Consider the following 13,515-nt stretch of genomic DNA (forward strand, 5'->3'; position numbering starts at 1 on the left):
TCAAGAAGTAAGACCTTTTTGCCACGCTTTGCGAGTTGATACGCGGTGCAGCTGCCCATGATTCCGGCACCTACAACAATCACGTCGAACTTTTTTGCCATGTGTATGTACACCTTTCATCATCCACCACGTGTACAGAAAGAGACACGTGGAAGGCATGCAAAACAAGATATCAAAACATGATAGCAAGCATCTCATCAGAAGATGCCACCAGTCAGCAGATCTGACGGTCAGGGACAGAGGATCACAGAGGTATGATGGCTCAGAGGAGCACCAGATAATACCCCTTGGGTGTTAATACACCCAATCCCGAGGAAGATCCCAGATCAACGGCCGAGAGGAAGTTTGGCTGACACAGATGTGACCAGACAAAGAGACACTTGTCTGACACGAGCAGACATCCATCTACCCGCATTAAATACCAAAGAGATATACACGTGTCAATCAGCTCGTGGAAGAGGCGAGGATAATCCTTCGTATTCAAGCTCAGGCCGCAGCATATGCCGAAGACCTCTGCGTAATGGGCACAAAGCACAAGAAGATGAGATTACAACGGCGCCTCAGAAGTGGGACCCACGTTCCAACCCTATAAATACCCCTCTCCACTAAGAGAGAGGAGGTCGACCAATCCAGAGCAATTATAGGAGAATATAGGAGAGAGAAATAGGAAGAGTAAGTAATCCCCCTACTTCCGCAGACCTAGATATACTCTAAAGTCATTCGACTATCTTTGTAATCATTCAATACATAGTGAAACACCAGCCCCGTGGATGTAGGCCTTAGTGACGAACCACGTAAATCTGTCTTATTTACATTTCAGCACCTTACATTCAGCGTTGAACTTCATGTGCTTTACATTTATACTTGATTCTCGGTTTATTCCTTTATACGAACATTATTTATGATAATATTCGACTAGACAATGACAAGCTCGAAGGCTTCGAGTCGATGAATCGATATAATCATCCCCTTTACGCATACGACGTACAATTCTAGAATTAGAATGTAAGCGAATATTTTTTGTGAACACGTGGATGGCTTCATGATTTATATGTTCACAATCTGGCGCTAGAAACAGGGACTTTGTCCCGGTAAAAGATTTATCTTATCCTGTGATTTCACCTTAAACGTGCATTATGGTTGTGCCCTATTCTGGGTTCAGCGTGCTTTCAAAACCTTTTTTATTCTGGGTCCAGCGTGCTTTCAAAACCTTTTTTATTCTGGGTTCATGGTCTTCATTTTCACAAACACCATTTCAAAGCAGACAAATCCACGGCTATCTATCACAGATTTGCACGTGAGGCGTTTTTCTTTTAAAACTAAGACTTAATAATCCAGATTCATGAGTTCTCGCGACGGATCTGCCTTTTCAAGAGTTTTTTTTCAAAAGTAGTCTGAAAACAAGGTCCATGATTGTTTATTAGAGGATTTGTATTGCAAAAACTAGACCGATGGAGTCTTTATGTTTCTCTTTTATTAAGGCCCTTGGGCAGCTCATTTCCTTCTATTCCAATAATTTGCGGATACGAATGGCACTAACCCGATCCTCGTGGATATCTTTGGTTCTCTTTATTTATTCCCCTATGCAGAAAAGATTAAAAATGGAAAAGATACTAGAGGCAGGAAAAACCAAAGCCTCATCAAAGGAGACACCGAGGATTACCCCGGTCATGACCCGAAGCAAGCAGAAAGGAGACAAAGCTAAAACAGCTACTCAGAGGCAGGATGCTGCGGAAATCACCTCACCTATGAACACTAACTCCATTGCAGCCGCGGCTCTCAAAGCAGCAGCCAAAGAACAACGCAACTGTTGCGGCCCTCCAGGCTACAGAAGCTAACAAGACTTTGGTTTCAAACCAAATCCATCAACAAAGAGAAGGGGTGGCAGAATCTACACACATCAGCCCGCACATCCACCAGTCTTCGGAATGCCGTCAACCAACGGTCAGAATCAAACCATACCAGTGGTTTTAGTACCGCGGGTGGAAGCTCAACCGAGGGGACCAAACTTGGAGATACCAACAATTGAAGCTGATCCTCGGCCACCCTTAATACACACAGTAGACGAAGGGGGAACTATGGCCGTAGGGGTACAAGCCGGAACTCCCAATCAGGGATCAAACCAGTCCCACCGACTGATGGTAGAGCTCGAAGAATTGAAAAAGAGCCAGCAGGTCTACGCAGATGCCGTAGCTCTTCTGGCCAGGGAGAACCAAGACTTGAAAGATAGGATTGCCCAAAGCACGAAGACTAGCCAACAACTGGACGAAGCAAATTCTAAAGCACCAGAGCCTAATCGAGACCGAAGAATCATCCTAGCAAACGCCGCCAGGGGAAGCAGTGCATCCGATCCGGAATATGCCGCCGAAGACTTAGACTATTATGACAGTGAAGTTCGAAGAAAGAAACGCTCAACTGAGCATGAGAACGTGGGATATTACCGCGCAATGGAGGAGCTGCGTGATGAGATGATGGCTGAGATCAGGCAGTTAAAAGCCAGACAAGGCGGAGGAAGGCTTGAAGAGGTGATGAAAGAAGCTAACTCCACGCCCCTAACTCATCGCCTGGCAAATACCCCCATTCCGTTAAAGTGCCCTGTCCCAACTTTTGAATGCTATGACGGATCCAGTGATCCCGCGGCACATATCCGGTATTATAATCGTATCTTAGCCCGATGGAGTCAAAACGACGCCGTCCTCTGTAGTATTTCCCATCAAGTCTGAAGGGATCGGCTTTGTCTTGGTTTGACAACCTGCCACCTGATTCCATCAACTCCTACGATCAACTCGCAGAGAAATTCTTGAGAACCTACATGTACAACAAAGCTGTCAACACCGGAATGGATAAACTTTTTTCTCTGGCAATTGGTTACAAGGAGAACACGAGGGAATACACCAACAGATGGCACAAGATCTGCCAAGCCATAGGGAGTGTGGATCCCGTAGTAAGCATCAACTGCTACAAGTGGGGATTAGACCGAATGAGTCCACTATTTGTTGAGATCCACGGAAGCGTACCTAAGACAGAAGGAGATCTTCGAATAATTATTGAGAAGTGCTCGTCTTGAAGAAATCCAGCGTGAGAACCCGAGGGCACAAACGCAGAGGTCTCACCGTACCAATTCCGCAGAACAAACCAGCGGGGCCAAAAGAAATAGCTCAGTGGAACGACCTCACGAAGATAGGAAGGAACGAAGAGATGAACGATGAAAAGACGATCGAAAATTCGAAGATCAGGTTTACACGAAGCTCAATGCTAGCTACGCTCGGATCTTGCGAGAGATCAAAGGAAGGGAAAATTTGGAGTGGCCGTGGTCTAAGGGAAAACAGCCCCCAAGAACCGAGAAGTCTAAAGATTACTGTGAGTATCATTGCTTCAATGGACACCAGACCGAGAAATGCAAAAACCTCAAAATAATGATCCAAAAATTGATTGATGCTGGCGAACTCAAGCAATACATACGAAAGGAGGTCACCAAGGACAGATCCAAACGAAACAAGCAAGTCCAACTTCCATAGGGAAACCGCACAATCAACACCATCTCGTGTTCCGAAGCCGCAGGGCCCTCACTTACAGCGCAGATAGGAAAGAGGCTACGAAAGCAATTCGAAGACCACTGCGAATCATATAAGATTGATGGCGTAGAGGTGGACGAGCACGAAGAGTGGATGGACGCACCTATCATCTTCGATACTGAAGATATCTAAGAAGATATGGAAGACCATAACGATCCCTTGGTCCTCACACTACCAGTGGCCGGATGTAACCTCAAAAAGATCCTCATCGACGGGGGAAGCTCAGTGAACGTTCTATTCTACGACGCATTCAAACGGATGAAGCTCCATGATGAACAACTAATGACCTCTTATTACACCATCTACGGGTTCAACGGAGCGCCCACAAAGCCATTGGGAGACATCGTGTTGCAGGTGAACGCCGGGCCCATGAAAGTAGAAACACGATTCAGCGTGGTTGATGCTCCATCCCCCTATAACGCCATTATTGGACGAAAGTGGGTACATAAACTCAAGGGAGTGGCAGCAACTTACTACCAATATCTCAGGTTCCATACACCCGAGGGAGCGATGGAAATCAAGGGAGATCGGGTCTCTGCAAAAGAGGGCCAGACCACTTAGGATCGTATTAACAACGAACTGGAAGAGAAGCGAAAAACCCGAAGGATCAAAAATAAAGAAGCTGCGAAAGAAAAGGCCATAGACCTGTTCCTCAAGGAAACCACAGGGAAGGGATTGACAAAGGATGATAATGTCCTTAACACATAAGCAAGTACTTCAGCAGCCAACGAAGGACAGAAACATACCAAATAGCAATTAAAGAACGTCCCAGTCCTTGGGGACCCGAAGTCGGTGTTCACACCAGTGGATCCCGTAAAAGAAATCAAAATAGGAACGGAAGAAAACCCTAAGATGATCAAAGTAGGGACCATAATGGACGAAAAAAAAGAAGATTCCTTAACCAAATTACTTAACGAATACGCGGATGTATTCGCCTGGAAGTTAGGAGACATGCCGGGGATTGATCCGAAAATAATCCAACACGAGCTGCGCATCAAACCAGGCACGCCACCTTTCAGGCAGAAAATAAGAAAAGTTTCACCAGAGTATCATAAGGCAGTAGAAAAAGAACTTCGGAAACTACTAGAAGTAGGCTTCATCAAGGAATTCAAATACCCTACATGGATCTCCAACATGGTCGTCGTTCCTAAGAAAAATGGAGGGGTTAGGATATGCATCGACTTTACTAACCTCAACAAGGCATGTCCAAAAGACAGCTATCCCCTACCGAGCATAGATCAACTGGTTGAAGCAGTGGAACGGTACGAAGAGCTGTCATTCATGGACGGATATTCTGGTTACAACCAAGTAGCCCTGACAGAAGAAGATCAACTACACACAGCATTCTACACCCCGCATGGCCTTTATTTCTACACTAGAATGCCCTTTGGACTTCGAAACGCAGGGGCAACGTACCAAAGAATGGTCGATGCTATCTTCAGACCATGGATTGGTAGTACCCTAGAAGTCTACGTTGATGACATGCTCGTCAAAAGTAGGATGCGCAAAGATCACCACCAGGACCTGAGAGATATTTTCAAAGCAATGAGGAAACATCACATGAAAGTAAATCCAAAAAAATGCACTTTCGGTGTCACCTCAGGGAAATTCCTCGGATATCTGGTAAAAAAAAGGGGTATTAAGGTAGACCCCGCGAAGATTCAGGCCATAGTGGAAATGCCATCTCCGAAGAATTTAAAAGAAGTGCAAAATTTCAATAGGTCCTTAGCATCCTTGGGCAGATTTATTGCCCGATCCTCGGACAAATGCAAACATTTTTCAATATTCTCAAAAAAGGGAGTAAGTTTGAATGGACCGCAGAATGCGAAGAAGCCTTCCAAAGAATCAAGGAACACCTGGCTTCAATTCCAATCCTGCAGAATCCTGATCCTGATGAGGTTTTGGCATTATACATAGCAGCGACAGAAGACGCAGTTAGCGCAGTGTTGGTCAAAACCAATACGAAGATAGAACAGCGTATCTATTATGTCAGCAAGACCCTCAATTCTGCGGAAAGGAATTACACGAAGATCGAACAACTCATCCTGGAATTAGTATGGGCTACTCAAAAGCTGAGAACCTATTTCCTAACTCACTTCATCTGCATCCCATGCAAAGCACCACTGGAAGCAGTCCTTAAAAGCGCGGGAAAAGTAGGTAGAATAGCCAAGTGGAACACCCACCTGGACCAATTCAACATCATTCATGAAATTCAACATTCCCAAAAATCCCAAGTTTTGGCGGATTTCTTAGCAGACCTCCCCCTGGACAACGATGAAGAGATTAGGGGAATACCAGAAGCCGACGAGGAAAGCAAGGATCAAGTTGATGTCCTCGAACCCACGAGTCAAAGACAATGGGAAGTCTTCGTTGATGGTTCCAAAAATAAGGAAGGGGCAGGAATAGGCATTGTCATCACCACCCCAACTGGAGAAAGGATCGTACAGGCACTCAGGTTAGAATTCAAAGAGCATACAAACAACATCGTCAAATACGAGGCAGTCGTACATGCCCTCCGCTTAATAATAGAGATGGGGGTAACTGATGTAAGACTGACAAGTGATTCGCAGCTTGTAATACGACAAATAGGGCTCGAATACAATGTGTACGACGACACCCTCTCAGCTTACATGGCCTTGGTCCAAACATTGGCATCACAAATTCCGAACATCAAGTTCCGGCACTTATGCAGAAGGGATCTCAGGTACGCGGATGCCCTAGCATATATATCATCCATGCTGAAGGACAAAAGTATCGAAGCTATCAAAATAACAAGGGTATACGAGCCTTCGATTGCATCACAATTTTCCTTTGCTACAAATCAAGATACAGTGGAAGAAAATATCGAAGATCAGGTGGGAGAAGACATCCGTGACGATTTTGACAAAGAAGATATCCTGTCAAGAGCAAATCAAGACGAAGATTTCAACAACGAAGATGATTGGAGAATGATGATCCATGTGTTTCTCAAGGATGGAACCTTACCCGCGGATCACAAACAAACCAGGAAAATACTCTCCAAAGTAGGAAGATATGATCTTCGGGATGGGATCCTGTACAAGAAATCCTTCCTCGGACCGTTACTACGTTGCTTATCCAGGAAAGAGGGGCATCGAATTCTAAACGACATCCATTATGGTGACGCAGGGAATCATAGCGGCATGAGATCACTAGCCGACAAAGCAAAAATGCAAGGATATTACTGGCCCACAATGATACAAGATGCTGCAAGAATGTCCCGACGATGTGAAGAATGTCAGCGTTTCGCCAAAAAGATACACGCACCAGCAACAACGTTGAATTCTGTGGATAGTCCGTGGCCATTTGAAAAATGGGGCATAGATATCGTTGGGCCTTTCATCGAAGGATCAGGGAAAAGACGATTTTTGATAGTAGCCACGGACTACTTCAGTAAATGGGTGGAAGCCAAAGCCTTATCCAGGATCAGAGACGTGGACGTGTTTACTTTCATATTCCAAAACATTATTTGCAGGTTCGGCATACCAGCGGAAATTGTGTCCGATAATGGTAAACAATTACAGGGGAAAAACATAGACATGCTCTTCGATACTTTCAAAATAAGGAAAAACAAGTCCACTCCCATATACCCTCAAAGCAACGGACAAGCGGAAGCTACTAACAAGACCCTCGCCCTTATCCTCAAAAATAAATTAGACGAACACAAGGGGCTATGGCGTGAACAGCTACACAATTTATTATGGGCATACAGGACAACACGAAGATCTGCCACTGGGGAGTCCCCATTTCTCCTCACTTATGGAGCTGAATCAGTCATCCCAACAGAGATCCTCATGCCAACCACAAAGACCGAAGCATAGGAGAAAAATCTCACAACAGACATGATGTTAGAGAGACTGGACGACCTGGAAGAAAGGAGGGAAACATCATTGCAAAAGATGGAAAATTATCAAAGGAGACTAGCGAGAGAGTACAACAAAAAGGTTAAGCTTCGAAATTTTGTAGAAGGGAAGTATGTGTTAAGAACAATCCCGCAGTATCAACGAGATAAGAAATGGGGAAAGTTAGCACCTACATGGGGAGGACCTTTTATAATACACGACATTGCGGGAAACGGTACCTACTATCTTCGCAATCTAAAAGGCGAGGTCCTCCGGCACCCTTGGAATGCTAAATGGCTCAAACCGTACTACCCATAGGAACAGCGCAGCTTTGCATCTGCGTGAAGAATACCAGAAGAAGAAGGCAGCATAACCGCTTTACATGTTTCTATATCTGGACGAGGAGTAGCAGGCCTCAACCTATCAATCAAATAAACTTTTTGGGAAATCTTCAAGCAAACAAAATGGTCAAAAGGCCCGCTGGGTGAACGCATGTACATTACATAATAAATTAACAATATTGGGGAAAGTAGTTAATCTATAATCTCTCAGGGCTCCCCTATCAGTGTCTATGAGTGTAAGACCAGGGAGAAGGCACCCAGCAGAAAGAGATACCCAACCAATTTTAAGGCAGCGGGTCGACGGAATGGGTGCATGTAAATATTTCAAATAAGCATTCCATATCCTAGAACGCTGCCTCGGCCCCCACCGTTTGGGAATCCTCTGGCCCAGGATTCGCCAGCGGGGATCCATTTCATAAAGAGTTGATTACAAGATTCAGCAAATAAGATAAAGCAGGAAACACATCAAAAAATGATCCGAAATTATATAATCAACAAGGATCAACTTTTTATGACTAATAAAAGAAATCTACTTGGACGATACAGCTCCATTAACAGGGTTGTCTCTGCGAGATGAAGGTACGCTACCACCTGAAGAAGGCCCAGAAGAACCAGGCAAGGGCGCGGGAAAGGAACGACGCGGATAATTCTTGACAAGACCATGTTCGACTTTAAGATCAAGTTCAATATTATCTAGGACTTTGTTGGTCTCTTCAGCCAACTGACATCGAGCTTAATAAGTGATAACAGCGGTCCGCTGGTTGGCCTGAGACAGCAATGCAGATAGGCGTTCCGCCTCTTTGGAGGCAATATCCGCTGCTTCCTCACGAGACGCGGCCAACCCTTTGAAATAGTTGGCTTGTCCTTCCTGCTGCACTAAGGCAGATTGAGTTTTTTTAAGCTCATCATTTACTGCGTGAAGCTGTCCCTCGAGTGCTGAAAACAAGAAATACCAAGGGGTTAAAACGAAGAAATAACAGAACCACACTCGATAAACGAGGTTATACCTTCGATATTATCCGAAGCCTCTTCATACTCATTAACAACTGCGTCCCGAGCCTCATCAAGAAAGTCATATTCGTCGGATAGTTTCTTATAATCCGTTTGAAGGTTCGTAAGAGCAAATTGACTCGCGTCTAATTCTACCTGCTTCATTGAATCCAAGTGACGAAGATGGTTGACTTCGTCATTCATCTCCCCCATCCTTTTATGGAGTCGATACACATTCACTTCAAGATCTCTTTCAGACTCCACTTGGCGAGCAACATCAGCTCGAGACGCTGCTAGGGATTTACTAAGAGCACCAACCTCAGGCCTAGCATTATCTCTTTCCTCGGAAAGACGCAGCATACTATCCCTAACCCCGAGGCCTAAGAAAGAACGATCCTGTTGTAACTCTCCTTCCAAAAAGCGCACTCTAGCCTCTAAGTCCGAAGCATGTCCTCGAGCATCACGCAGGTTGTCACGCGTCCATAGCAGCGTACCATTAAATAGACAACGGTCATGATTGTACTTATTTTGCATATCAACCATCAGTGTTCGCTTTTCACGCCACTCAGCTGTTAAGGCGTTGTGCTCATCAGCACGAGCATTCCACTTTACGGCTTCGTTTTTCAACTTACCCACCAACTATGCAATGCGGGATTTCTATCGTTCCCTTTCTTTCCGAAGCCATATGAGCTCTGGGACTCCACCAACTGAAGATAGGGTGGGGAGACTGAGACAGAACACCAGAGTACAAATAGGGAATCACGAGGAGTAAAAGACCAATAAAAAATACGAACCTGTGAGGGACGGTACATTTATGCGAGCTTGCTCCAATTCGTTGTGGACTATAGCAAGTTCCGAACGGAGACTCTCCTCGGCATTACCCAGCCGCTCCTTTTCCTTCAGGCGATCCTTCAGTTCACTTATTTCCATCTCAGCCGCAGATAGTTCTTCTTCTCTATGACGAAGCTTAGCCTCCAACTTTAAAGACTTTGCTTTAAAGAATTGGTATAGAAAATGGTTACAATGTTCGCTCCTCATCATCTATGTCACAAACGACAAACATTATTATACCCAAGGGATCGGATATCGCGAAGAATACAATGTTCGTACATCATGAGGGAATCAGTACAAGGATTTACCTCTAAGACACGCTGCTGGGGAAAACCGTATTGATACCCATCAGCTATGGACATCATATCAGCAACAGAGGAGGGAGGGTCAACCACTAGGTTAGCTTCTGAAGCTCTCAGATTCTTCTCCCACATCTCAGCAACGCGGACTTCAGAAGACACTTGCATCATCTGACGAGTATAAGCGTCAGAATTCTTCTCACCGGGGACCACTGGGGCAGGGTTGGGGACGAACATAAGATTTTTCTTCTTAAGCCAAGACAAAATGGCATCTTTGCCTTCAGGCATTAGCGAGTAAGGGAAATCATCTGAAGGAGATTCAATCGCAGACTTCCTTTTGGCTGTTCTCCCCTCACTCACGCAAGTCTCGACATCACCATCCTCAGTATGACCACCGGCGTTTTCAGCCTGCTGACCGGTGGCATCTTCTTTACCAATATCCCCAAGCACATCCCAATCATCATTTAGGGAAAGAAATGATAAGTCTTCGGCAAGACCCATGACAGCATTCACATCAAAGGATTCCCCCGCGGAATATATCCTATCGAAAGAAAATTCAAGGGAAATAACGGGCAGAGTACCCACACCAACAATATCATCGCCAACAGGGGCAGATCCACCCCCGCCAGTACCACCAACGGTAATATTACCCTCAGACTCACCATCACCACCCGCGGCAACTTCTTCTTCACCATTACCACCTTCGTCATCAGGGTGAGAAGTGTCGGTACGCTCTTCTCCATCGGACATTTCTTCATCCTCAGCATACCCTTCGTTTATAGGACTCATAGCCTCCTCATAGACCTCAGCCTCACCGGTAACCACAGTAGAAGATTGGTTGGGTCCAAGTTTCTTCTTCTTCGACACCTACAAACCAGTACACATCCCCACAAAGGCTCATTTTTTCCCTCACTTCAAAAATGAAAATTATTTCAAGCAAGGAAAAAGGGGCAAATAGAATAGAGAATATAAGAAGAAACTATACCTTGGCAGCAGCAGCACTCTTCTTTGGATGGGTAGCACCAGAACCCTGCTCCTCATCTCCATCAACGACATCAAGAGCATAAGGAAAATTCATGCCCGCGAAATTCGGACGCCAAGGACAGAAATCTCCATAACGAGCAGGAGGAGTTTCACGAGGCTTGCTATTTTCAGAAGGACGCCAACCGCGCGGACCCGTAATCCATCCATAAGCCCAAGGACCAACTACCTCAATAACAGTAGCATGCCATTCATAATTATGGTCACGCTTAATCCTTTCACGAGCAGGAAAGAGTTTCCGTTTAGCAGATCCCTCAGTACCAGGAACATACTTCAGCTTGGCATCACTCACCTCACTCAAAAGACGAATTTCACCACGGGAAGCAGCAATATTACGAAGACTAACACTCCACGGCTTACGGTTTCTACTGTTGACATAATCCCCAAAAGAACTGTTAAAATTCTGAGGAGTGTACCACTCTCTCTCAGCAGGATTTGGAACATAGCAGGTCATCATAGTCTCTCCCTTGCTTCGCAGGTAACATTCCTTCAGTGAACGAAGATAATTCCCAGATAGTTGTGACACGGAACGATTATGAGTGTTCGTGGAAGAGCCTTCGCGACTAGCCAACACGTCATAATAAAAGGAGTCACCCGACTTATATAGGGGAAACATGAGACCCTCCTCGAAGGCTCCAACCGTAGTCAACAGATGAAACTCGTCAAACTGATACTTAACAAGGAGCTCGTAAGTGATATCATCGTCAGGGGCATAGAAGCGAACCTCAAAAGCTTGAAGTTCATGTTTTTCCTTGAACATCTCAAGATCAATATGCTTGAAAGTGACCTTCTTCTTACCAACTGAAATGTTGCGTATCACGGGGACAGTTTCTTCTTCGTCTGCGGAATCAGAAGTAGGACTCAATTCCGAAGCTTTCCTTTTAGAAGGAAATTTTTTAGACGGATCATCTCTCGACATAGTACCCTTGGAGTACTTCCCTTTGAAAGAAACCGAGGGAGGAGGCGGTAAAGATTTCTGCGGAGGCACTGAAAGAGGAGTCATTGAACGAAGGGGCGGAACATCCAGTGTTTCGGTACGAGGAGGAGGAGACCGCGTACTCCTAGAGTCATATCGAGGAGGAGCCTGCGTACTCCTAGAATCTTCACGAGGACGAGAAGGGGCGCGGTTAACATCATACCTAGATCCAGAAGGACCCTTCGGCACATCCCCTTTCTTAGTAGGCACAACCTTCGCACCAGAGGAAGATGAAACCCTATGACCCCGAGGATCCGATTGTGAAGACTTGTAAGGACCTTCCCCAAGTGGAGATCTGTCGGAATCTCGACGCGGAGGGGATCTTGGCGGACTAGACGGCGGGGTTTGGTAAGGAGCTCGCGGACGATCAGACATATCTACAAGGAAACACAAAAACAGTTTAGAGAAGAATACGAGGAGATCACTAAAGATCAAAAAACCCATAATTGATGGTTCATCCGGATAAACATTAAAAACCCTAAGAACTAAAAATACTACATCCAACTCCAGGGATAATACTTAGATACAGACTCACAGACGTTGTAACAAAGAACAGGGGAAAGCATATATGCTTCGACATGTGTGTTCTTCATCACAAAGCCAAGAATACAACAGCAGGAAACAAACAGGTAGATACATAGATAAATAAATGATGAGCAGCTAATGAAAAACCCCATACCTGTATAGAAGAGGACGACAAGCACCAACCACAGTCGAAGGAAGGAGGATCGGAGATATCAAAAGCTAGTTGTCTGCGATACAGGGCCAACAACAATCGAGAGCGAAAGAGACAGAAAATTGAATGTTGTTATCTTCCTCACAAGAATGACGATAATAAATGACTAAAGAACAAGAATAGAAAACAAGAAGAGGATGAACACTGACAAGAAGATGATAAAAGTTTTTTTTCACATTCTCTTTCCTATTTATGAAGCTAGAGAAGACAATAATTGTTCCTCGTACCAAGGAGCAGTTACGGGGAAAGTTAATGCAAAGTGGGAAACATGTAGGACGACCTTTCTTCTTCTAAATTGCAAAATACGCCCAAGTCAGAAGAAGAGGGGCAAATTGTATGTACACCTTTCATCATCCACCACGTGTGCAGAAAGTGACACGTGGAAGACATGCAAAATAAGATATCAAAACATGATAGCAAGCATCTCATCAGAAGATGCCACCGGTCAGCAGATTTGACGGTCAGGGACAGAGGATCACAGAGGTATGATGGCTCAGAGGAGCACCAGATAATACCCCTTGGGTGTTAATACACCCAATCCAGAGGAAGATCCCAGATCAACGGCCGAGAGGAAGTTTGGCTGACACAGATGTGACCAGACAAAGAGACACTCGTCTGACACGAGCAGACATCCATCTACCCGCATTAAATACCAAAGAGATATACACGTGTCAATCAGCTCGTGGAAGAGGCGAGGATAATCCTTCGTATTCAAGCTGCAGCATATGCCGAAAACATCTGCGTAATGGGCACAAAGCACAAGAAGATAAGATTACAACGACGCCTCAGAAGTGGGACCCACGTTCCAACCCTATAAATACCCCTCTCCACTAAGAGAGAGGAGGTTGACCAATCCAGAGCAATTA

Source organism: Papaver somniferum, chromosome 7 (assembly GCF_003573695.1).
Source record: "Papaver somniferum cultivar HN1 chromosome 7, ASM357369v1, whole genome shotgun sequence".
Classification (NCBI taxonomy): Eukaryota; Viridiplantae; Streptophyta; class Magnoliopsida; order Ranunculales; family Papaveraceae; genus Papaver; species Papaver somniferum.